The 27,590-nt window shown below is 28.8% G+C and overlaps 1 protein-coding gene and 2 long non-coding RNA genes across 14 annotated transcripts in view; 1 reads left to right on the top strand and 2 right to left on the bottom strand.

Moving 5' to 3' along the window:
* LOC107450669 (homeotic protein antennapedia-like) overlaps positions 1-27,590 on the top strand; it is a 240,182-nt gene that overhangs the window by 52,751 nt on the left and 159,841 nt on the right. The gene's annotated exons all lie outside the window — the stretch shown is intronic.
* The window catches only part of LOC107450670 (uncharacterized), a 169,860-nt gene that overhangs the window by 33,008 nt on the left and 109,262 nt on the right, over positions 1-27,590 (bottom strand). Inside the window, exon 9 of one of the 3 annotated variants that reach the window (XR_015429619.1) lies at positions 10,888-10,999. The exons of the other annotated variants lie outside the window; for them this stretch is intronic. This is a non-coding gene — a long non-coding RNA (uncharacterized LOC107450670). Of the gene's footprint in view, positions 1-10,887; positions 11,000-27,590 lie in introns of those variants that run through there. 3 annotated transcript variants of the gene reach the window in all.
* LOC147802186 (uncharacterized) lies at positions 18,383-26,269 on the bottom strand. Of its 7 annotated transcripts, none has more exons than XR_015429557.1 (5): positions 25,975-26,269; positions 24,234-24,263; positions 22,780-22,875; positions 22,184-22,228; positions 18,383-18,552 (listed from the first exon to the last, which is right to left on the bottom strand). It is a non-coding gene; the product is annotated as an uncharacterized LOC147802186 (long non-coding RNA). The 7 variants fall into 7 exon arrangements; XR_015429556.1 differs by having other exon boundaries at positions 22,842-22,875; XR_015429561.1 differs by lacking the exon at positions 25,975-26,269 and adding an exon at positions 25,564-25,968 and having other exon boundaries at positions 22,842-22,875.

Genomic DNA, 27,590 nt, shown 5'->3' with positions numbered 1-27,590 from the left:
ATATGTCTGTTAATTTTATAATTTCGTCACGAAGTTTGAATTATTTTTGGCATTGTTGTGAATGTTTCATTGTTGTGTTCTGTAAGTGTTCTGTTGAGTTTTGTCTAATTTTGTAGCGTAGATTAAAACTGTTTTATAAAGTGGGAATATTGCAATAGCTTAAGTCAAGCATTCCATAAACTTCGCATCACTGTTATGTTATGTTACCTTTCAATTATGCATTCAGTCAACTTTTATGAAATTATCTTTTTATATACATTTTAATAACATAGTGGCTTTTTTATATCATTACCCTCTATAATCTTTCTTTTTTTTTTCGCTACTCAACTACCGTATATTCCGGCGTATAACGCGCACTTTTAATACAAAAAAGTAACATTGGAATTTTCGGGTGCGCGGTATACGCCGAATATAAAAAATTATAGATTAAAAAAATTTAAATATAGAAAAATACTTTTATTTTAAAGAAATGACATACCTTTACCTATATACTTTATTGATTTTCGTTATTAAGTAAATAATTCATTATGTTCGTCCTCCGTTATTTATTCAGGCACGTCATCACAATCTGTTTCGTCTTCATCATCTGTGTTACCCTCATCCATAAATAAACAGTCATCTTCTGATCCGTCCAGATTATTTGAAATGTTGCATTTTTTGAATGATTTTCTAACCATCTCAGGCTTAATTTCATCCCATACTTTTAATATCCATTCGCACACTGTTTCCAAATTTGCATGACGCATATGTCCTCCTTTCGTAAAGGTTTTCTCGCCCTCAAACATCCAAGAGTTCCACTGTTTTTTTAAATTGGCTTTAAATGGTTTGCTTAAGCAGACGTCCAATGGCTGAACTAATGGTGTCAATATGCCCGGAATAACAGCCATATCGGTGTTACATACTTTCAAAATTTTTTTTGTATTATCTGTAAGGTGGAACCAAAACATGTCCCACACTAAAAGGCTTTCTGGTTTTCTATAGATACTAGACGAGATATTGCACATGTACAATCCAAATCTTCGTAAGCGTTATACGAAGAGTATATCTTAAAATATAAAAAAAAGTTATAGGAAATTACGGGTGCGCGTTATGCGCCGGAATATACGGTAATCTTATTCTATGTAAAATGTTCTTTTACTTGGTTATAATCTAGAATCTTAAAATCCTGAAACTCGAAATCAATTGCATATCTTGGATTCCAATAAGCTAACATGATGCAACCTGAATTACGACAAAACTCAATTTCTCTAAAGTTTTCCATAAGAAACGAAGTATTTATAAAAACTCCTTCCAACAATTCATATAACTAAGCCCTCATATATTACTTGTTGTCAGACAATTTCTCCTAAGTCTCAAAATCATGAATAATTCATCCCGATATAAAGCAACAATGCGAAATGAATCAAAATGGCGACTCCCCAAAGGGGTATGGAATAGTTGTGTTCGCACATTCTTCAGCATGTGGTGCTTTTCTTTCCATTAAAATAACGCCGTTCACTTTAATCCTTCTAACTGCTGGTTGCATCCATTAAGGGGGGAAACCCGAAGCAGCACGCATTAATTAAATTCCCACATTGTGGAGGAAGTATCATTTCCTCTCCCGTATTCCTCTGACTTAGCACCAAAGGCAAATGTTTTGAATTCTCGAGTAGATTGGATACAAAGGGGTCGATAAACATTTTGGGGAACCAAGGACTCATTATCATGTTTCAAATAAAATGCTATTTCAAATAATATATTTTTAAATTTTTCTAAGGTTATTATTTTAGCTGTTGTGAAGGAAAAATTGAAAAATTTTGGGGCTGCAGCGTTTTAAAAGCAAATTGGAAAAACTGAGTATTTACTCCACATTTAAAAAAACGTTTAGAGAGAAATTCGTAGCTGTTCGTGGAATCATTTTAATATATATATGCATGTTTAAAATGTTAAAAAATGCTAATACAACAACAACAAAAAAGTGTTTGTTTGCATTTCTGGATCGTTTTGTCAACGTTACGAAAATGTTTATTATGGTTTCAAGTGCTCATATGACATAATAATGTGCAGTCATAATTTAAGAGCAAAGACCAATAATGTTTCATAATTAAGTTTAGTTTTACTTTTGACTAATAGATACTTTAACATTACTCTAACTTAACTCTTTTTAAGACGAATGTTCAAAGGTTTGAAATCGGGACTCTAAAGGAATTACCCTATCCCCCTATCCCAAATGGGAATTACATATGAAATATTCAATATTCAAAATTTTCGTTTCATATTATTTTTTAGCGTGTTTTGACAAATGATAGATTGTCCATTTACCGCTTGCGAAGTTGTGAAAAATAGCAATCAATATTTTTCTGTGAATTTTTTCTCAACTAGTTACAGGAAAGAAGTTATATGGTTATTAATTTTGATCAGGTAATTTAATACTCTGCATTTGTCTGTTATAAAATTGTTTTAAAATATTCTATTCAAATTTTTATTGAAACTGATGTATACAGATTCGGATAATAAAAAGAAATTGTTTAACTTTAAATTTCGCAAAAATATACTTTTTTCTTTTTATCAAAAAATCTAAAGCATGCAAATGTGCATCACTGAATTTCGTTCTCAAAAACGCTGATTGCAGAATTGTATCAGCATAATTTTGTCCAAAAAAAAAAAAAAAAAAGATCCAAGTAATTTAAAAACAACTCCCGTTTTGTTTCTCTGATAGAATGATGATCCCATATGTTATATGTTTCGAGGCACACTACTCCAGTGTTTCCCAAACTTATGACTTTTGTGTACCCTTTCTAAATTTTTCGTAACGCTGTGTACCACTAATAAAAAAAATCAATTTATTTTTTACTATAAAAAATTGCACAAAAGTTAAAAATCACAACTAACTGATAACACCACTAGTTATTAACTGTTAACTCTGCAGAAAATAGCTAGTAGAAAAATACGTAATCGTGAATTTTCATGGCTAGCTTTGTTTTTAAATAAAATTTTTTAAATTTTCATTGTTGCAAGATATTTCGTATACCCTACGCGTACCCCCCGCTTCCCTGGGGGTACGCGGACTACAGTTTGGGAAGCACTGCACTACTCGAATGGTTTTATAAATTTTAAATAAACATTATTAATATTTTGTTCCTATGTCCATAACCTTCTGATGATTAAAGACGATCGGTGAGGTGGGGGGGGGGGGGGTAATGAAAAGAAGTATTTCGCTTAACAAATCATAATCGCGAAAATTCGAATGAAATATTACTCCTCAAAACTGCAGTGAAATATAATGATCAGGTTAGCAATTCATTTAGTAGGTAATTTATTTTCCCCCATTAAAAAAATTATTTAATAAAGAATTAATTAAATTTTTATTAGTTTTTGATTCAGTGTATGCTAGTTAATTTGTAAAAATAACAACTGGATCAGCTCGTATTTGAAATATTCATACTGTAGTCAAAAACTAATAAACAGCATAAATTAAATAACAATTTAATCTACAACTGTTTTAAACTGTTGTCTGAATTTATAATAAAAAACCTCAATACCACGCATGTTGATAACACGAATTTTTCGATATCAAGCAAATATGTGATTCCCTTTCTTTTTTAAAATGTTGCATACAAGAAATAAAAAGAAATCTTTTTGAACTGTTAACATTTATTGGTGATCACGATTTTACAAAGCATTTAAAAAATAACCCTTTTTTTTCTGATTTCTGAAGGATTTAAAATGCTTCTTTGAAGTCCTATTCTTAAAAGTATTCATGCACAATTTTATGAATCATTTTTTGAAACTCTAATGAGAAAAAAAACATCACGTTTGAAAAGAAATTATCTGAATTATTCATTCCGACACTGAGAAAAAATATATTGTCAAGACTACCAGAATATAGTAAATTTACCGAAACGCTTTGATAAAGATTCTTGTAAAATCAGCAATAAAATGTTGTTTTATAATGTGGGTAAAAATTTTGTTATTTTATCATTATACCTCATAGCATGGCATAAAGACCATTCATTCGGATAAAATTTGCTCTTCAGTTTCGTAATTTTATTAAATAGGTTGTAATAAGAACTATGATTTTAGACAGTAGAACTTCGGGTAAACCGTTACGATATGAGCATAAAATTAAAAAATGAATGGTTTAAATATCATATACCAGAACTATGTCCCCCCCCCCAAGAAATGTCTTTACCATACAAAATATGACATTTTGTCATGTCTGACATATGTGATTTATTTTTCTCCATTTAAAAAATGGACATGCAAGATGTGTAAATAAATAGTAACTTGGTAACTTAATGAATCCAAATGAAACTGATATTTTTGAGGAAGTAGTTACTGTAAGCAAAAAATTTTAGAAAGTAGTGTTTTGGAAGAAACAGAATTAATAAAAGAGACTAAGACATCTGGAGATATATCATAAGCGGAAGATAACGAAACAGAAGATTTCAGCAAAATGTACTACCAAATCAAAAGAAATGGCTTGAAATATAAAGAAAAAAAATATTTTTTTTAATTTAACGAAATTAAGTTATTTTTTTATTATTTTTTTTAATCTGTTAAAAAAATTTCAGCAAAATGTACAACTAAATAAATTTTTATTTTATTATTTTTTTTTAAGCTTTTATTTTTATGTATTAATTTATTATTGTTTTTTTTTTCTTTTTTCTTTAGTAAATGCATGCTTTTCATAACTTTTTAAATGTTCGCGCAATTATTATTTTGACTGAATTGTTAAAAAATATTTTATCTTCGAATATATTCGATGTTTGATATTTCGGTATAACGAAAGTTTGGTGTCACCATTCGAATTCGTAATATTAAATTTCGACTCAATTTGAAATAATTATGTGGCTTATGTATACATGACTTTATTATTTCCTTTATAGTAATTCACTTTAGAAACACAATAAATCGAATAAAATTTTTTATTTACTTATTTATTATTATTTTTTTTTTTAGTAAATGCATGCTTTTCATAACTTTTTTAAATGGTCCGCGCCAATATTATTTTGACTGAATTGTTAAAAAATATTTCATCTTCGAATATATTGGATGTTTGATATTTTCGGTATAACGAAAATTTTGATGTCACCATTCGAATTCGTAATATTAAATTTCGACTCAATTTGAAATAATTATGTGGCTTATGAATACATGACTTTTATTATTTCCTTTATAGTAATTCACTTTAGAAACACAATAAAATCGAATAAAATTTTTTATTTACTTATTTATTATTATTTTTTTTTTAGTAAATGCATGCTTTTCATAACTTTTTTAAATGTCCGCGCAATTATTATTTTGACTGAATTGTTAAAAAATATTTCAACTTCGAATATATTCGATGTTTGATATTTCGATATAACGAGAGTTTTGGTGTCACCATTCGAATTCGTAATATTAAATTTCGACTCAATTTGAAATAATTATGTGGCTTATGTATACATGACTTTATTATTTCCTTTATAGTAATTCACTTTAGAATCACAATAAAATAGAACACAATTCGCAAAAAGCAGCTTAGTTCTAAATTCTAGGTAGTGAACATCCTAATTACGGCTTAACCCCAAAGAAACTCTATTGTACAAAACCAGCCACAAATCAACAGCTTTCATCTTCAAAGGCGTCCCCACATATAATAAGGGAAGAAAATCTGTTGCCCATAATTTTAAATTCCCCTGACGCCATAATTCTATTGGAGGACAGCCGCCTGTCACTCTAGATATATGGGATGGGCATCTATTATTGCTCCTCCTATTTATAGGTTAACTCTAAAGATAACCATAACATGATCGATATTAATTACAGTTAGCAAACAAAATAATTATCACTTCTCACCAAATAAATATTTACTATCTGTTGAAGCAGGTTTTCCTCTTTTCCGAGTTAAGTAGTTTTGAGAGTAGAATAGAAGAAAAACAATGCTTGATTAAAACAATGCTTCAATTGAATGATTGCAATGATTAAACAATTATTGAGGGAATTTAGTCAAGCTTACTTTTTTATGTTCTTGGGTAACTATTTTTGTGGAGATACGGTTTATTACTCTTATTTATTTATTTATATTTTAAAAAAGTGGTTACAAATAAATACTTTGACGTCGGCATCGTTATATTCCGTTATTATTGTAATAAAATTACTGGCGTTTTGTCAAAAGAAAAAACTATTTTATAATTTTTTGATCTAAAATTGGATCTAATGGATAAAAGTTAGAAATTTTTAAAAATTTCTTTCATTTTGATGAAAAAAATCGATTCTTTCATTTTAATGAAATTTTAGCGAAACAGAAATTTATTTACAAAAAGAAAAATCATGCTTTCTATTTTTATTCTTGCAAAAATTAAAACATTTATGTTAGTATTCGTAACCAAATAATCACAAATTTCAACGAAAATTAAAATCCATTGTAATAATGAATTTTGCAAATGAAAATGAAACTTTGGTAAATCAACTTAAAGTTCATGTAAATTAATTTAAATCCTTCAATTATTTAAAATGGATTGATATTCCTAAGAAATTCTAATTTGCTAACAAATAAATAAGAAAAAATAGATAAGAATTCGATAATATAAAAGTGGATATGGAATGTGCATGTTTAATTTAGTTATGAAGAACAATTTTCTACGTCTATTTTATTTTATGTGAGTTCTGATTTCTTTGTGTTTTGTATGTGATTACGAAGTCATTGTATAACGGTTAGCATTTCAAAAGCTTTTATTGGCGTTTTGTCAAAAGAAAAAAACTATTTTATAATTTTTTGATCTAAAATTGGATCTAATGGATAAAAGTTAGAAATTTTTAAAAATTTCTTTCATTTTGATGAAAAAAATCGATTCTTTCATTTTAATGAAATTTTAGCGAAACAGAAATTTATTTACAAAAAGAAAAATCATGCTTTCTATTTTTATTCTTGCAAAAATTAAAACATTTATGTTAGTATTCGTAACCAAATAATCACAAATTTCAACGAAAATTAAAATCCATTGTAATAATGAATTTTGCAAATGAAAATGAAACTTTGGTAAATCAACTTAAAGTTCATGTAAATTAATTTAAATCCTTCAATTATTTAAAATGGATTGATATTCCTAAGAAATTCTAATTTGCTAACAAATAAATAAGAAAAAATAGATAAGAATTCGATAATATAAAAGTGGATATGGAATGTGCATGTTTAATTTAGTTATGAAGAACAATTTTCTACGTCTATTTTATTTTATGTGAGTTCTGATTTCTTTGTGTTTTGTATGTGATTACGAAGTCATTGTATAACGGTTAGCATTTCAAAAGCTTTTATTTTATTTATTTGTTTTATGGACTTGGAACAAACTGTGTGAAGTTGTAGGTTGATTTCCAGGCATTCACAACTTCCTTACATAGACTTAAAAGCCAACTAAATCTAGAAAATTATTACAAATAACAACTAACCAAGCCGCAAGATTATCAAAAATAAGGAAATAACATTTATATTATATATGATCATTATTTCACAATACAATAGAGGTAATGTGTAACTTTTTCGAATTTCGAAGATTTTTAGAGCTACTTAAAATCCCTACACATTTAATTGAAAAGTAGGAGACATGTATTCCTTTATGTAAATTTCAAAATATTCCTTGTATAATAAAGGATTTCTGGAACATTAATTTTTGGAATAATATTTAATTTTATATTTAGAATAATATTCGAATTTTAATTGCATTTAATTTGTGTACTATTTTGCGATGCAATTTTTAATGGACCCATTTTTTTCGGGGGGGAGGGAGGTATTTTTTTTTTTCTGTTTACCTTTTCCTAACTACTTTTTTCAATGATACGAAGAAAGACAAACAATATTCTCTGAAAGATTTATTTCACAAACTTCTTTAAATAACAGAAAATTTATAGCTAAAAATAAACTCTAACCTCGAAACTAATCAAATGATGTATTTTCTTCACTTCTATATTTAAATTGAGTGAATTCCTCATGTGACTTTTTCAGACGATACTTCATTCACATTGGATTACTGGTAAATAAATTCTCTGAGATTCCTTTAAAAAGAGAAAGCCTCCCCACAACTTGAAAGTACCGCCACACTGTGTGTAGTAATGCGAATCGACTCACGTACCACTTCCAATGTATTTTAAATATGAAAATACTTATCGCGCTATTTCTTGTTGGAGGAGAAGGCAGAGTGAATGCTGCCTATTACGTAAAAGGAAGGCATATGCACGGACCATTAGATCTACATCCTCTCTTCCCTCCCTCGAGGGGGATGAGGAGAATCATTTCCTAGCCCTTCTGAGATGAGGAGAGAATTTTGGAATTCTTCATGAGCTGGGAGGGTTGCCAAAGAATTCGACTGAATTTTAGTCGCCAAATGCGATCCAGGAATTGTCACACATTTGCAAGAATAAGTTTTATTACTTGATATTGAGAATGGAGTTTAAAGATCTTGAATTTAAATTTCTAAAAGAAGTGAAAAGAGAGTTTAAGTTGAAAGGTAAAAAAATTATTTGTACAGCCTTTTTGTGCGCAACAATTGTCTTAAATATGTTGGAACTAGAAACTTATTTAAGTGTTAGAAGAACGCCATACCACGGGAGAAACTTTTCGTCTCAAGTTCTCTTTTACCTCCATGACTAATTTAAAATTTAAGTATAGAGAAAAAATGAGCTTAGACAAACCTACAGTAAGCCATGAAGTTTTAAATACAATAAAAAAAAATTTAAATATCAAAATGAAAATAAATTATGAGGATATAACTAAGAATTATGCAATGAAGAAGTTCTCTTCCAATAATTTGTTTGCATTTTGATATTGTGGTATTTTTTTTCCGCATTGTGGAATTTTTTTATTGAGTTCTGACAAACCTAGAGTGAGTTATGAAGTTTCAATTGTGGAGAAAAAAAATTCCACTGTATCAAAATGCAAACAAATTATTGGAAGAGAACTTCTTCACTGCATAATCCTAAGTTAACTTCTCATAATTTATTTTCATTTTGATATTTAAAAAATAATTTTTTTGGCATTTGAAACTTCATAGCTCACTCTAGGTTTTGTCAGAACTCAATTTTTCTTTCTTTTAAATTAGTAATGGAAGTGAAAGAGAATTTGCTACCAGAAGTTTCTCTCGTGGTACGTGGTCTTCTTTATAGTTCAACTTTAATTATACCTAAAATGAAAGCTTTTTCTCTCTACTCTATGATTTACACAAACAAAAGCAAGACTTATCTTTTTGTTATCAATTGACGTAGTCAGGGGAGCCGGTACGGCATACCACGGGAGGCAGTTGGGATCTCATAAAGATTTCCACTATTCGGCAAATGTTGTCTTACCACTCGGTATACTTACAAAATTTCATATTCTGAATTTTATTTCTTTTAAGAAACACAAGTGAAAATATTACACGTTTATTTGACTTTTATAGCCGTGATACTCGTAACTATGATAGTCGAAATAGGTATAAAGAGCTTTAAATAGCTATGAATAAAAGTATGATTAAGTATAGTTTATTGTTGTCATTTCACAATTTTGTCTGAAAGAAAACTAATCCCCTCCCGGCTATTGAAAATCACTCGTCCTGATGGTCTAATTTCCGAATACATGCAAGCCAGTTTCCTCCGAAAGAGAGAGATACAAATTAGCTTAATTATAATTTTTACATCATCAATAAAGGAAATTTGACAACACAGCATTTTTCAAACTATGAACACCTTATAGTTGAAATCGTTGTTAGTTGAATTCGTCCAGAGAGAAAATTCCAAAAAAGAAAATATTCAATATCTTGAAATACTAAAATGAACTATTATCTCCTCCTGCTATTGAATTTCTTCACTTTTATCTAATACACGAGCTGCCCTCGCGATTTCCTGAATAGTTATTCTGACACTTGGATTACAAAAGATTGAAGAACTCCAAACATATATATTTATTTTTAGATTTTATACTACATTAACCATACTTAATTTTCAAACGGCCATAAAAAATTAAATTTTCACCCCATTATTGATCGTCAGATAGTTCATAGGTGCATAAAATATCAAAGTATGAATTTTGCTAACACTTAAAATATAAAAGTAAAATCTTCTGGGGAAAATAGGAAAAATTGACAACTGTGTTATTGATAACTTATAGAGTCATCACAAGAACATTTTTTAGAGTAACTTTTGTTATCTCTTCATTATAATGTGTAAAAATAATTGTAGGCGTTAATTTGTGATTAGGTCAAAATAGGAATTTCATTCGGTAAAATGGAAATTCTCCCCCTCCAAAAAATATAAGTTGGTGGCTCCCCTGGACGTAGTACCCGCCAACTTTCAATATTCCACTGGCGAACACACTCCAAAGAATTCGAATCTCTCTTGAATTTTTTTATAAGTTCTCTCCAAGTTTTTTTTTTTAATTTTTTGCTACTAGTAATTGTAGTAATAAATTTTTTTAGCACGCTTAAAGACTTTTTTTTTAATCTTAACAGCATTTATACTTCAAGAAAGGTTACAAAAGTTAATAAAATTAGCAGAGTAATATAAATATATAGCCAAATATAAACATTTTGATGACCATATTGTCATCATCTTGTTGTAGACCAAAATATTCTGAAGTGTTCATGATCCCCATGCTTACAATGAAATATTTCGGGAAAGCTTTATTTCGTAAATATTTTTAATCGTGATAAATATATTAAAAACTTAATGTGGAGAAAATGCTTTAAGTGCTTATATTATATAAAAATATTAATTTATATCGCAACAAAAAACATAAAAAAAGACCTAGATAATTGTTGTTGTCTTTTAAGCAGAGAGCAATTTTTGAAAAACAATATCATGCATTAAAAATATTCTTTCTGCCTATTATTAAATATATATAAATAAATAGTCTCTGTTTATATAAAATTATGTTATTTCTTTAGATATATATCTTTAAATAGCTTTGAAGTTATATCTGCAAGTGGTTTCTAAACTTTTCTTCTTCCTTTTTTCCATATAAAATATCAACCGGGATGTGCAAAGCTGTATTTACTTGTTGAGAAGGCTCCTGAAGAAATTAAGTTTTGGCACTTTTTATATCTTTTTCTTTTTTTTTGGCGTGAAGTAAATCTTAACCGTATTTATTTCAATAAAATGTTACAATTATTAACAGCTGAATTAGTCCGAAAAACTTAACTTAAAATTCAATTATCCTCCTATCAAATATTTTTTATTATCAGTTTATGATTCGTGAATAGAGTTTCGAATTACAAGTAGAACCATATAAATTTCCAATAATAAAAATCCATTTTCTTAACTAAGCAAAACGCTAATCTTCTAACAAAATAGATAATAATATACTGAAATTATGTTTTCTAGAATATCCATGTTTAAATACGTTCAAAATTCTTTTATTAAACTAATTGAATGCTTTTACTGTCTTTTTAAAATGAAATTTGTATTATGCAGTCAATTTTCTATAAAATTGCCTTAGTACACAAAATTGTCTCTAATTCATCAATAGATTTTCTTACTACAAGTAGATCCATTATTATTACGAACTACAAATATTGATATGCATGGGTCAAACTCCAGTCTACTGGAAAGACATAAAAATGCATTTTAAACTTTTTATTTCAAATTTTTTGTTATTTGTATTTATTATACAATGACGTAAATTTTATTTGAATAATTTCTTGATTCCTTGAAGAGGCAAAACTTTTTATAGTCGCAGTGTAAAATGCAATTTATGTATCGATTGATTGAACAATTTCAAATGCGTTGGATAACATACAATCAATTTCCAACCAACTATCTACATCCACGATCTCTTATGATTCATCAATGTTTTTTCAGATTACTATTTGATCCATGGCGATTGCTAGGCACAAATATTTTTACATATGAGCCAAACTCCAGCCTACTGGCGAATTTCGGATACGCCAAGTTCCATCCGTTCCATGGATCGGATACGGCCGAATGATTTCCGTTTTGGAATGACTTTTCCTCCGCACCGGAGGAAGGGAAAAGTTCCTGGATTCCGTACACCCTTTCATACTTCCCTTATCGACTTCGCTCCGGGGCTACCACTGCATTGTTGACATCAAAAATCGCTTTCAACTGGCTTCATCTTTGGAATATATTTCCTCAGAAACAACTCAAATAGCATCCATGATAGAAAATTTTTTTTTTTTAGTGTCTAAAGTTCTTTTTCAATTTGAATATAAGAAACTTTGATAACTTATCTCCGAATTTCTAAACAAAGAGATAATGGGTTTGTGTGGGTAGGAAATTTGAATTTTTCCATCTCCCTTAATGAATTTTTGCTTGAAGTGTATATAAGTATAGCGGCATAAAGTTACAGATAAGTGATGCTTCGTTTGTGATCAATATTTAAATGGATTTGGTACCGTGAATGACGGAAATTAAGAGAATGTCGACATTCACCGGTGAATGCCAACTATCACATAGTCGCTCTGGTGAATGTCCGAAATAATTTTTATATCCAATTTGAAATTAATTTATTCGTTGATATTGTTATATTTATTCGGTATTTTAATATCTGCTGAGGATAGATTAGGAGAAACATCAGTGTTTGGAGTGCTGGTTAAATGCATACTGGGCACTTGACCTTAAAAAAACATTGATATAATGCATACCGGGCAAATATGTACGGGTAAATGGCACTTAACTAGACCTAGTATTTACTTCGGACATATACGAAGGCGACTAAGTGATTGTCAGCATTCACCGGTGGAAATCAACAACCACCAATTTATTCGTTGATATTGTTATATTTATTCGATATTTTGATATCTGCTGAGGATAGATTAGGAGAAACATCAGTGTTTGGAGTACCGGTTAAATGCATACTGGGCACTTGACCTTAAAGAAACATTGATATAATGCATACCGGAAAAATATATACGGGTATATGGCACTTAACTAGACCTAGTCTATATTTCGGATATATACGAAGGCGACTAAGTGATTGTCAGCATTCACCGGTGGAAGTCATCAACCACCAATTTATTCGTTGATATTGTTATATTTATTCGATATTTTAGTATCTGCTGAGGATAGATTAGGAGAAACATCAGTGTTTGGAGTACCGGTTAAATGCATACTGGGCACTTGACCTTAAAGAAACATTGATATAATGCATACCGGGCAAATATATACGGGTAAATGGCACTTAACTAGACCTAGTATTTACTTCGGACATATACGAAGGCGACTAAGTGATTGTCAGCATTCACCGGTGGAAGTCAACAACCACCAATTTATTCGTTGATATTGTTATATTTATTCGATATTTTAATATCTGCTGAGGATAGATTAGGAGAAACATCAGTGTTTGGAGTACCGGTTAAATGCGTACTGGGCACTTGACCTTAAAAAAACATTGATATAATGCATACCGGCCAAATATATACGGGTATATGGCACTTAACTAGACCTAGTATATATTTCGGACATATACGAAGGCGACTAAGTGATTGTCAGCATTCACCGGGGGAAGTCAACGACCACTAATTTTGGTCATTCATAGTAACAGATTCATTGAACATTAACTGAAAATAGCTAAGATGGAAAAAAAAGTTAATATATAAAAACTGTAGTAAAGATTTAAGTAGAAAACTTGATTATTCAGATAAATAAACGTGATTAGAAAACTTGATTTGTCAAGGTTACTAATTAAACATAAATTCTAGTTTTGCCCCATGTAGCAGGTTGGAAATTTTTTACTCGAATCGAACTTACTATAAGTTCTATTACTTGCACAATATTATTACCCTAAGATAATATCTCGAAACATTTTAACGTACTTAAAATATATAAATTTGATAGTTAATATTAAAATATTAGGTCCAGTAATTAGTTGAAATAGAAAGAAAAACGTTTCATTTCTCTTTCGCTCGAGAAATGATGTGAAAAATCGAAACATGTATACATAATTTATAAATTCGGGAAAAAACAGAGACAGAGGATCTTTTTTTTTTCTTGCTTATAGTGTATTACGGCATTTATTTTATCAATTATTTGATTTTGTAATTAAAAATCATGATGTGCCCGACTATATCTGGTATATTTCTACAACCATGTCTGATATGTTACCTATATTTGTCCTATTTCATGAGTTATTGTCACTTATGGGTATACAATGAGTGTGCTTACAATGAATGTGCTTACAGCGTATATGCTTACAGTGTATCATGCTTACAGTGTATTAGGCTTATAGTATTACATAGTGTATACTTATCTAATATTATATCTGGTATTAAAAATCTTTTTGATCACAAATAATTTCATAATAATAAATTTATTTTTGCTCACAAATTATACCATAATTGCAGTATGTTTAGACTTGACTGAAGATCTTTTTTAACCATTTCTGCTATGTTATATATGTCAATTGTGTCACTCATGAACTTACTTATGAACTTTTCATCAATTGTGTCACTTATGAACTTACAGTATAAGCTTGTTATAATAGTTACTTATTATAATATTGTATCTTCGAATAAAAAATCTTTATACGCACAAATAGTTCCGTAATGGCAGATATATTTTTTGAATTATTTCTGTTGAGTTGCTTACATTTATCCCTTCTCATGAATAATTTAAAAACCAATCATGTTTCGAAATTTTTTCTTAATTTAAATAGCACTGAAAATTTTAAGTTATATAACCTTTTCGTGTGACAACATAAGATGAAGAAAAAATATTTATTCTGAAAATATTGTTAATTTTTCTAAATTTATTGCTGATTTACAAATGTTACCGTAAAGGTTTTTTAAAACATAAGACAGAAAGATCATTTTTGCTACATTGAATGGGATAGTAAATTTTCGTTAAAAATAACACAATCTGGTTCTTTACTTTTATTAATGCAAAATAGCTATTTGTCAAATAACAAATCACAAAAAAACACTTCGTTAGTATTTTAAAAATACTTAATTTCATTTGAATGAATATTTAATTACATTGAACTCTGCCTCAAATGCCCGAATTGAATCGGTTGTTAAAGTAGTAAATAAACTAACTAGAGGCTTTTACCCAGTTTTTTTTCCCCCTTTCTTTTTTGGAGCTTTTATTCACTCTTTTTTTTTTTCGAGGATCTTTTATCCATCCACCACTTTGACACATGCACACCTTGAGCATAATTGTCAGTTTTATAATAATATAAATATTCTAGTCAGTTTTATAATAATATAAATATTTTCCTTTCATATGTTTAATTTTTAGTACTATATACAACTAATTAAATGCAAGTTAATTTTTAAACACAACTTAATATACTCTCTTCCTTTCATTTCATTGTTGAAAATTTTTAAACAAAACATAGAGAAAATCCCCCCCCCCCCAGAATACGAGAAATTATTCTAATTTAAATTTTTTAATAACTGAATTTCCCCAATACAGTTAAAAATCAAGTGTACTTAATTCATTTTTTAAACATTAAATTTTTAATATTCAGTAAATTTTCTTGTATATTTTTAAAATCTTTTCTGGATAAGAAAAACGAATAAATTTACGATAAAAGTTATAAATATTTTATTCTTAGCTGTAATTAAGGAAAATTAAGAGAAAGTTAAGGCACGTTCCAGTTTTAATTATTTTTTCCATTTCTGTTTCTGTCTTTAATTTGAAGCACTTTAAACTGAATTCATATTCGGAATGAAGAAAAAAAATTGGTTACATGAAATTTTTAGTGAATTTTTTTCCGTAATTTTCAATAGGGATGAAGATAAATTGAACTAGTTTTTAAGATTTCATTTTTCCCAATTTTCCTTATTTTCTTATTCTTAATTTGTTTAATTTTCTCGTATTTTTCGAAACTAAAATTGTAGGAAAGAAATAAGTTGACTGATAAGTTTTCGGTACTTCTTTCTGTTTTGATCCTTATTCTTACTAATAAATAAATACAAAGATTTCAAGCTTTTTCTTATTTAATTTAAAATTTTTCATTTGAAGTAATTCTTCATTTATTTCCCTTTGAAGGAATTTTTGTTCTTTTTACCATTAAAAATAAAATCCTTCAAACAAATTTCAAAAGTGTTACATATGTTAACTCGAAAAAGTTTCATTGTTTAATTTTAATACCTTTTCACAAACAACATGTAAGCCTTTCTTTAAAAATAAGTAGGCATTTTGGGGGAAACTCAGATTTGGCATATTCATTTTACTGAAATTTTTTAGAAGAGCGCATTCCTTTTTAAATGATTCTTTGATTGTATATTATTTATCGATCAATTGTGAGCCACTATTTCCCACTCTACATCAAAAGCATTAAACCGAGCAAGGAAAAAAAATAACCTCTCTGATTTTAATCTACGGGCATCCCTTTGTACTGGTGAGCATGACACATTCGATATCCAATATTAATAATCGATAAACAAAAGAACACAAGCAAACACAAAAAAAAGAAATCATCGATTTTCGAAATCTTGCACAGTTGCAGCAGCTTGCATAACACAGCCGTGCCTTATCCCAAACCCACAGATTCCCCCCATAAATCTCGATTTTGACACAAACTTATTCTAGATGGTTCCATGTACTTGGTTATGGCAAAAGCACTCGGTGTACCCCCCGCAGAATTGCCTTCCTCCCCTCATTCGTAGAAAAGAAGGGGGGACAGGACTATGTTCACACTCTCCAAAATCTCTTCCCCCCCCTTCCACGGACAGGCAAGCGCGATATTCAATCCGGGGCCATAAATTTCGATTTTGGACACGCACAAAGCCTGGAAGCCCCCCTTCTCTGGAAATCGGATCATGGATGCGGAGACACAATCTATCTTGACGCCAGTTGGTTGTGGGTGGGGGTGGGCCTGTATTTTACGCCCCCCCCCCCTTTCCTATCACCATTGGAGACATTGGGAATTGGCAAAATGTTCCTCTTTTTCATTCCCCCCTTTTACTATTTATTTAGTTTTTTAGATGTTGGGATATGAATTATAGGAAATGCTGATTTGATTGCAAGAGGGCTTTACCAACGTTGAGCTGCATTGTGCATGAAGATTTTACAAGAAAGTACAAGTTTTTTCCAACAAACTTGAGAATTTTTTTGCAAATTTGTCTGAGCAAAAATTTTATTTCGTCAAAAAAATGAATTCGTCTAAGAAAATGATAAGCAAAGAACAATCAGTCGTTACATTAATTGTGATTATGATAAATGCTCACAAGCATGTTAGCCAAGGCATTTTTTCTTTCTTTTTTTAATTTTTAAATGAGGTATTTACTTTGTTCCATCGAAAATGTTTCATAGGAATGGTCTCCAGGTGTTTGGGACTATCTTAATATGCAATACTTAAAAACAAATTTCAATGTTCCCTAAATAAATTTTATATTTCCGATATATGTGTATTATAGGTTTGAATTAAAAATGCAGAAAATTATATTGTTTAAAATATCAAACACCCGACTCTTTATTTTGCTTCCACCCAGCAAAAACAAATCTGTAGGTCCAGCTCCACAAAACTGCTGTTTGCCACCAGCTAAAGTGACGGGTCTGTGCCGGCAAAAGTCACTTTCAACTGTACTAAAGTGAATGGCTGGCCTTCTGTCGAGCCAACAATACCGGCCTATCGATGGCCGGTAGTACCTAACCCAGCAGTTACTGTCTAAAACGCGCTGGGTGAGTGATTGCCCGACATTTTCCAGTAGAGGGTAATCAATGAATCAATAATTGAGGGCCAGCAATTTATATACACCCAACAGCATCCCTTTAGTTTTTAGAGGTTTACGAGAGGTCATTGACCTAGTTACAGGAGTAATTAAAACCCACAAACCTAATTTTTATTTAATTCAATTAGCTAAATAAATATCTAGCTATCTAATACATTTCTGAATAAATTATTAATATATGAACTAAGAAAATATTTCTAGGTTAATTTTTTCATTTAAATTGTTTTATGCAAAGAATATTTTTTACACAGTTCAACCCCTTAGTCCTAAAGATTTGCTGTGCACAATCTATGCTTCCACTTATCAATACATTTTTAAACTAGGTAAACATATGTAATAATCTTTTCTTTACAGTGATATTCTACTTAAAAGCAGAATAATAAAACTGCTGTCCAGAATTATGAAAATTCTGTATCTCACAAGTAATTTTTCAAGTTTTAACTTGAAGTCAATATATATGTCTATAATAGCTTGTAGTCAGTATATATATGTTTTAAAATTAAAGCTGTGTTCTTAAGGAATCTAGTGATACTATTGTACCCTATAAAAAAATAAATACAACCTACAGCCGATAATATTAAGAGGCTGTCCAGAGATGATCATTTAGTGCGATACTGATCATGAATTCATGTTTTACTGATTATATTTAGTCTTGCAGCAAATTTAACAAAAAATAGGTGTATTGAACAAAAAAGTACTAATGTAACCAGTCATGTAATGAATTGAATGTACCCTGAAATTAGTTAAATGAATACTCAACATTGTCTCTTGCAAACATTTTATTATACAAAGACATATAAATACAAAGACATAACCTTAATCAATACAAATATTACACAAATTTCAATTTAATTTTAAAAATAATAAAAACAACAGAGAAATCATATCTTTGTCTACATAGAATCACTTGGAATAGCACAGAAGAGTTCTCCTGAAAGAGAGGATAATAAAATAAAAATTATGCAAATCGTATATTTTAAAAACATAAGTATTTTTGTGAAAATGAGCTTTTAAAACTAAAATTTCTATCGAAAAGTTTTTGCTTTTATCATTTCATTGATAAATTTTGACTCATCAAATTAGTCTTCAAATTAGTAACACCATGCAAAACATACACCTGTCTTATAATTTAGAAAGATTTTGAACATAAAATTCCTTTCTGAATGAAATTATTGAATATTGACTCACGAACCCATTAAGATTGACAACTAGTACATGAAAATCTAACTGTTAAATGAAAAGTTATTCAGGGTGTTTAATTTTGTGCTCACCTTTTCTCAGAAAATATTTAATTTTAAAAAACATGCAGTTTTTTCTTCATTAATTTTATGGTGCTCAATTTTATTGCATTTAATATTTAAAACAATTATGATATTCTAATGTAAATTATTGTTTCAAGGAAAGCTGTAGAAGAAAAATTACTTTTAAATATATATTACTTACATGCACGAATGTATCAATAGTATTTCTTTTTCGCTTTACTTTTATGATTAAATTTTTAATTGTATACCCTTGACAAAAAAAATTTCAAAATTTACAACATTTTTCATATTAAAATAGGCATCAAAACAATAATATGTATTGAATTGAAACCAGAATTGAAACCATATGAAAAAAGGTTGCTCAAAATTTGCTAGTTAAAAAGGCAGATAATTTTACAATTCTGTAATAACTTTATAAATCAATAAATTCTTAAATTACTTTAATGGTGATGCTTTGTGAAATTAATGTTTTCCTCATATAAAAAACACAAGAACTAGATAAGAATAACGACAGATTTGACCAATGTCACGATTTCCGTAATGTCTTTTCTTTTCTTCAAATTTTTTTATTAATTTAGTTCCTTCTTTTAACAAAAAATATTTGTTAAATACTCCATTACTATGCCTAGGAATAAAAAAGGGAAAGGTGCTTCCTAAAAAAAAAAGGGTACACCGAGTTTTTAAAGGGCTTTTAATTAACACCGTAAATAGTTAACAAAATGTGTACTATTATGTAACAGCTGAATTCGATTCTTAACGACTGTAAAATTACCATCCTATACCTACTATTTTACATGCATATTTCAAAAAGTAGTTCTCACCCATTATCAAAATGAGAAAAATTTGTAGCTTACAAAGAAAAAAAACATGCTAATAGAAAATCATTGTGCAATAGAAAACATTGTGCAATAGAAAAAAATATTGTTAAACTTGAAGGCTTTTTCCATAATTTAAACTATTAACTAATAAACGATTAATTAAAAATAAATATTGAAAGGTACATATTTTTAAAAAAAATATTCATTTCAAATTTTTTTAAAAAATCTTTTAATAAACTTATTGATACTAAAAAAATCTTTTAAAAATTTAACCAGTTGAGAATTAACAAAGTAAATATTTGTAATGGTATCTGAATCAAACTTATTAACACGAATAATTTTAAAAGTGTGTAATCATCATTTACACATTAAATTTTTTAAAAGGAATATTATCAGACAGTGTCGTCAAAGGGCAGTGAGGACGGTTGGCCCTTCTCGAGGAGGTACACTGCATTTTTATTTGATACAGAAAAATTAGTTGTCATTTTCTGTAGATTAGAATAGCAGGAGTTGCACATTAACCACTTTCAACATATACTTTTCGAATTCTAGCAAATAAACTCTGTAATAGGATACACACATTATGGGCCACAAATAAAAAGAAACAAAACTTATTTAAATCTAATGAATATTTCAGAGAAAAATTAGACTGAAAACATTTAAACCTGTTTGATTGCCCAAGGACAGGAGCGTTACAATGGGCGTTTCCTTATTATAGACTTTTTTCCCTTTTTTTTTTAAATTGCAGGCATTGGGGGGTTGTCCCATTGGCCACAGGAATGCCAGAACTACTACTTTCTTCTCGTTACCCAGTGGGCACCTGTGGTGAAGCAGGGTCGCCCACGTCACACAACCACAACCCGTTTATAGGGCGGAAAGTTAAAAAAGAATCTTTAAAAACTTCAACATTTCAATATGCAATTAAACTGGTTCTGATGTTTTTCATCTCGTTTAACTCATAAAATCGTAAGATTTCTATAATCTTTTTGCTTCTGTCGCACTTAAATGTTAGTTTAGAGATTCCTAATGTGTTTACATTTTAAACTTCTGTTTCAAGAAAACTTTTTTGTTTTTAAAAAGGTAGGTGTATATATTATTGCCAAATAAAAATATTTTGTACTATTGAAGAATAGATAAATAAGTGAAATGTAGGTGTTATTAACATTATTTCTTAGTTACCATAAATTAAATTTACTTACACATTTTATTAAGAATTTTTTAACTTTTACGGGGCATTTTATTTGCTTGGACTAAAAAATTGTTCTTATCGCAAAAATTTTTTCTACCAAATAATGTCTTAGAAGGCATTCAATATTGTACAGGTTAGTTTCAAGATCAGTACTTTGTCGTTACTTTTTTTTTTTACTCTTTAACCTACACGTTTTTAAGCTATGTTAACAAGGTAGGTTTTTAAATATGATTGTGTTTTCACAATCAAAATCTTACTGTACTTAATAAAATTTTTAAAAAAATATTTTATATACATCAATAAAATTTATAAATATAACACTTTTTTTCATTGAATAGGGAAGTGAACGATTAAAATGAAAATTAATAACCATTATTAAAATATAAAACTACATACAGTGACCAATCACTTCTGCGCCACCTCTTTTATGTGCCTTTTGCATATATACAAAGGTTTTCAAAGGCCCTTGATCATTATATAGGAAAATAATAATAATTATAATTCTTTATGCATCATTCAGAAAATAAATATTTCAATTCAGCACACAATTTTTTTTTAAAAGTCTAAAATTTTGATTTTATTTTTTGTTTAAATAGAAAAAAATAATCCCATTTTTTAGAAAAAGTTTTCAGTTTAAAGCAAATAAACAATCTTCGTTACAGATAAAAGGAAATAAGTTACTGGATCTAGTAATACAGTTCATTTTTCTTCCCTATGGGATTTTTTTCACCTTTATTGTTTCTAGGAAGACATTTTTTTATATGAATTTGAATAAGGTGTCTTATCTATCACACCACCCACATTGAAACCACCATATATACCACCCATATGCTTTCAAAATTTATCTAGCAGTGTCTTTCCCACCACCAATTAAAACGTTAGTTTTTGGTCAAGGAATGTAAAGCTATAGCAATTACTATTACTCAGTTTACGCGAAAACAGAGATGACAAAAACATTACTCGAAATCATTAAAAACAATTAGAAGGTTTAGCCGCTATTCACGACTATTTGTAGTTTTATTCAGCTATTGAAACTTTTCTATCTAGCTTTTCTTATTTGTATGAACTTACTGTTTTTAAAATCTTATGCACTTTTTCTCTTGGTCCCAAAGACTGAAGCATAATGAGAATTCACTGTATTTTATAAATGAATTCGCTTAATACATTAAAATGTCCCTAATCCTTCTTTAAAATCATAATTCAAATAATAATAATTAAAATAATACTTCTCAAAATAATAAATTATTTATGCACATCAAAGATTCTGCAGATGATAAAAGTAATAAAACTTACAGAAATTCATGGTGGACTGGCACAGGTTTACCAACATTTGAAGAGCTAAAAGGGAAAAAAAAGGGTCTTATTTTTATGTAAATATTAACTTGAGATATACAGTAAAAAAAATTTTCAGTAAACTTTTAGCAGAAATTTAAAAAACATTATACAACGGACACCCAGAAAGATTAAGTAAAAATTAGAATAATATTTTTTAGAAATTTGAATGAGAAAAATAACTTGCAGGCTACGAAATTTTATTAACAGAATCGTCATCAATAAAACAACAAAATTTTCTAAGTTCGCCTCTAGGATCACTAAATATAAGGTCAGCGTTTAAAATCTTCCAAAGAGTTAATTGAAATTTATTTTTTTATTTCCACTTAAAGATTCTCCACAAAAAATTATTGTAAATTTAGCTTTCACTGAATCTGAAGCTTTTCTTATGTGCATGAACTTACTGTTTTTAAAATCTTATACACTTTTTCTCTTGGTATAAGGGAGAATTCACTGCACTTTATAAATAAATTTGCTTTATACATTAAAATGTCCCTAATTCTTCTTTAAAATCATAATTCAAGTAATAATAATTAAAATACTACTTCTCAAAGTACCTAATATTAAATTAATTATGTACATCCAAGATTCTGCATATGATAAAAGTTAAAAAACTTACTGAAATTCATGGTGGACTGGCACAGGTTGAAAAGCTAAAAGGAAAAAAAAGGTCATATTTTCATGTAAATATTACCTTGTATACAGTAAAAATATTTTACGGTAAACTCTTAGCAGAAATTTAAAAAGTATTACCCAATGGACACCCAGAAAGATTAAATAAAAATTAAAATATTTTTTAGAAATTAGAATGAGAAAAATAACTTGTAGGCCAGGAAATTTAGAATGAGAAAAATAACTTTTCGACCAGGAAATTTTATTAACAGAATTGTCAACAATAAAAAAAAACACAAAATATAAGGTTAGCATTGAAAATCTTCCTAAGAGTTAATTGAAATTTATTTTTTTATTCCCACTAATAGATTCTCGGCAAAAAATTATTGTAAATTTAGCTTTTGCTGAATCTGAAGCTTTTCTTATTTGCATGAACTTACTGTTTTTTAAATCTTATACGCTTTTTCTCTTGGTCCCAAAGACTGGTGCATAAGTGAGAATTCACTGTACTTTATAAATGAATTCGCTTAATACATTAAAATGTCCTTAATCCTTCTTTAAAATCATAATTCAAATAATAATAATTAAAATATTACTTCTCAAAATAATATTAAATTATTTATGCACATCAAAGATTCTGCAGATGATGAAAAAAAAAATAAGTTAATTGATAAATCATTTTAACTATTAATAAATTTAAAAATTTGTATCAGGGGAATTGGTTGGTAATAGTTGCTTTTCTCAATTTAATTTATGTAAAATAGAACAGTTTCACATAAAAGTCATTTTTGAAATTTAATTTATTTTGAAAAAAACTTTTCAAATTGATTATAATCAAATTTTTGTCGTTTCCATATGGTTCGCCCCCTAGTACAATAATTTAAAATATGTGCGTTTAAACCCTCACTTTGTGGTCAGACTGACAGGCAAACAACAACTATTTTGCTCAAGCCAAAACAGATTATGAAAATAAAATAAGAAAATTATCAATAAAAAAAAAGCGGCTAGATTTTTTCGTTAAGCCGTGTTTCAAACTACTCGTAAATTTACGTTTAAATTAGTGTTCAATGGAATCTAGTATTAAAGCATATTGTGTCTAATAAACTATTATTAATAATTATATTAGTCTAGCACTTCCATACAAAGCTCAATATAAGGATTTGATATTTAGTTTAAGAAAAAAAAAATTCCTTTAAGTGATAAGATGTAAGTTGTCAATGGAATAAGAGTTGAATTTGGAGCACTTCAGCTACTTGGAAAGTGAAGTTGATGAGAACAGAGACGCAGTACTTCACTCAGTTGGAAAATAGTAGAAATTTCAATTGCAAGTTACCATTGTTACAAACATGAAAGCGAGATAATTCAATAAATAATAAATACATTAAGTAATAAAACTTACAGAAATTCATGGAGGACTGGCACAGGTTTTCTAACATTTAAAGAGGTAAAAGAAAAAAAAAGGTCTTACTTTCATGTGAATATTAACTTGAGATATACAGTAAAAAAAATTTCGCTTAACTTTCAGCAAAAATTTAAAAAGCATTACACAACGGGCACTCAAAACGTTTGAATGAAAATTAGAATAATATTTTTCAGAAATTAGAATGAGAAAAATAACTTGTAGGTCAGGAAATTTTCTTAACAGAATTGTCAACAATAAAACAACAAAATTTTCTAAGTTCGGCTCTAGGATCACAAAATATAAGGTTAGCATTGAAAATCTTTCAAGGAGTTAATTGAAAAACTTTTATTTCCACTGAAAGATTCTCTGCAAAAAATTATTATAAATTTAGCTTTCAGTGATTTGGAAGCAGTTATAACTTGTTTTCTCAATAGAATACAAGTTAAATTTGAAGCACCTCGGCTACTTCGAAAGTGGTCAAACATCCTTTTAAGAAGTTGTACTTGTAAATAAAATGGTATTATATTCTGTCTATAGCGGTCAGGAAATGATTGTAATTTAAATTGTCAACAAGTACAGAGCTCCTGTAGATTTTAGTACTCTAACTAGTCGAAAAGTAGAAATTTTGATCGCATGTTACCAATACGAGTGCGAGTTCATTAAATTAATAATAAACACAGCAAGAAATAAGAAAACCTATAGAAATTCATGGAGAGCGCTAACAGGTTTTCTAACATTTTTAAAACTAATAGAAAAAGAGTTGTTTGTTATTTTTATTGAGTATGAATTTTGTTTTCATATTGTATTGAACTTTTATATATTTTTGTAATCCCTATAAAAATCGGGCATTATTTTATATGAATATTAACTTGAAATTCACAATAAAAACATTATTCACTTAACTCTTAACAAAAATTATGAAGTAACTTAACATTGATTTCAAAATATAAAAGAATTTTGTAATATTTTTTTTTTGTATAAGTGGGGTTAGCCAATATACAATTAAGTATGAGCAACTGCGTGCTAAAAAACTTTCCATAATCTATATTTTTTTAGGTTGTTTAAGAATTCACAGCACGATTCTTCGCAATTATTTATATTAACATGTACAAATAAATTTTTCATCTTAATTTAAACTATTTAGTATAAATTATTAAACCTTTACCTATTTTTACACTTGAATTTAGCTCAAAAATTTCATTAAAATGAAATACATATAACAGAAACAATTTTTAATATTACTAACAGCAATTAGTTAACTAAAATCTAAATATTATTTAACATAAAGAAATAAGTTTTAATGAAAATTCTTGATTATTATACAAACCTATTTTCATAATATACTTAGATAAACCTGATTTATATCATATGCTACAACATATTATGAATTGCACTTAAAGAGTCATCATACAACAGAATTTATATTTGTTTTTGGCGTGCTACTGCTCGATTGTCGCTAAAAATTTGGCGGCGATCTTGGTGTTGATAAAACATTTGTCTGTACATTTTCATTGAATTAAATTTAATATTTTTTATTATTCTATCTTAGAAAGGTGTTAATTATGATGTATTAATTGAATAAAGATGATTGCCAATCTAAAACATAGCACCAAAACAGCACTTCAAACGCGGTTCTTTGTAAACCGAAATCTGCACGTCGTAAACATATTTGAACAATAGTAAATCAAAAATGATTAAAATAATAACTTCAATGTAATAGAAAAAAATAAAACCTTACCTTTTTTGAAAATTATAAGAATCCAACGTGCTTCTTTTTCTAAACAATAAATTCACAGTTACGGTTACTCGCTCGACCGCTTCACTGGCGGCAGCAGACAACTTTAACTTGGTGGCCCATTGGGTAGATTCAGACTGACGGGATGCGGCTGTTTGTAATGTACAGGCCCAACACTTCCTACAATGTTGGCAAAAGTTCATAGGGTGGCCCAGCAATCAACCCAGCTGACAGTAATTTGCACCTTCACTTTTCAATCAGTACCGTCAGTAATTTCGAAGATGGCCAGAACTTATGTTTTTGCTGGGCAGTTTATACTATCAATAATTTTAAATGAATTAAAATAAATATTTAATTTAAAATGTATTTTTCCATTATTGTGTTTCCATAGGTACCGACATATTTTAAAAAACACTGCTTTTGACTGTGTGATTCGGGAATATTCTGCATAACTAGATTTTATATTGATATGATTTATTCCAAGTGATACATTCTAGAATTTATTATATTGGTAAATCCTGTAAAAGTAATTTTTATATTTAGATGATATATCCTTTATAACAAGTTTTAATAGTGATATACTTAGAAAATAAGCATGGTCATAACTACCAGAATATGGAAAAATTTACCGTATTTCTGGCTCTATGGGAACACCAAAAAGCTCGGTAATTTTTCACGAAGCGCTTTGCAAATGATTTAGGTAAAACTAGGTCACACATGTTTGACAGTTTGTGGTAAAATTTCGTAATTTTATCATGATACTTTAGATCATTTCACAAAAATCTTTTATTCAGTTAAACTAACTTTTCAGTTTTCTATTTTTAACCTTATGAGAGGAAATAGAGCTACAATTTTTAAAACAAGAATTGTGGTAAACTGTTACCTTATGAATGGAAGAAAATACCAAATGAATGGTTTAAGCAACGTATATTTTGGTTTTATTAAATAATATAATGGTTACCAGAAATCTCATTAGCATATAGTATGGTAATTTTAGCTTCTCCTCTTACATTTGCTTCGCATTCAAGTTTTGAGAATTGACGCCTATTTTTCAGCTCTCAATGAGATTTCTGGTTTCTGAACTAAATTAGTCGCTTAACAGTTACGCGTCAGAGCTGTCTCAAAATTCTAAAATGGAAGCGTAGAGGTAGTGGGTTCGAATCCTATTGTAAACCTGGAATTTCTATTTATTTATTTATTGTTATGCACACATACTCAAACATGTGTGATGAAATCAGAACTTGGCTTTTATGTCCTTATCAAATCGAGATACATGCATAGCAAACGATAAAGATATATCATATCCTTGAAATATATCCTTGAAATATAATATCCTTGAAAGCAGTGTGATTTGGATTACGATGCAATTAATACATCTTGTAATGTATTTTTCTAATTTGAGCTATCTGTTAATCAACTAGACTAGATCGTATGAACGGTGTTCTATAATGTCGTTGTAGTTCATTTACGTCGCACTAGAACTGCGCAATGGGCTATTGGCGATGGTCTGGGAAACAAACATCCCTGAGGATGATCCGAAGACATGCCATCACAATTTTGATCCTCTACAGAGGGGATGGCACCCCCGTTTCGGTAGCCTAACGATCTGCGAGCAAAGT

This window comes from Parasteatoda tepidariorum, chromosome 10 (genome assembly GCF_982258835.1).
Source record: "Parasteatoda tepidariorum strain Cologne lab strain chromosome 10, Ptep-v5.0, whole genome shotgun sequence".
In the NCBI taxonomy this organism is placed as follows: domain Eukaryota; kingdom Metazoa; phylum Arthropoda; class Arachnida; order Araneae; family Theridiidae; genus Parasteatoda; species Parasteatoda tepidariorum.
The sequence above is the reverse complement of the archived record's forward strand: the minus strand, read 5'-3'. Positions and strand labels throughout refer to the sequence as shown.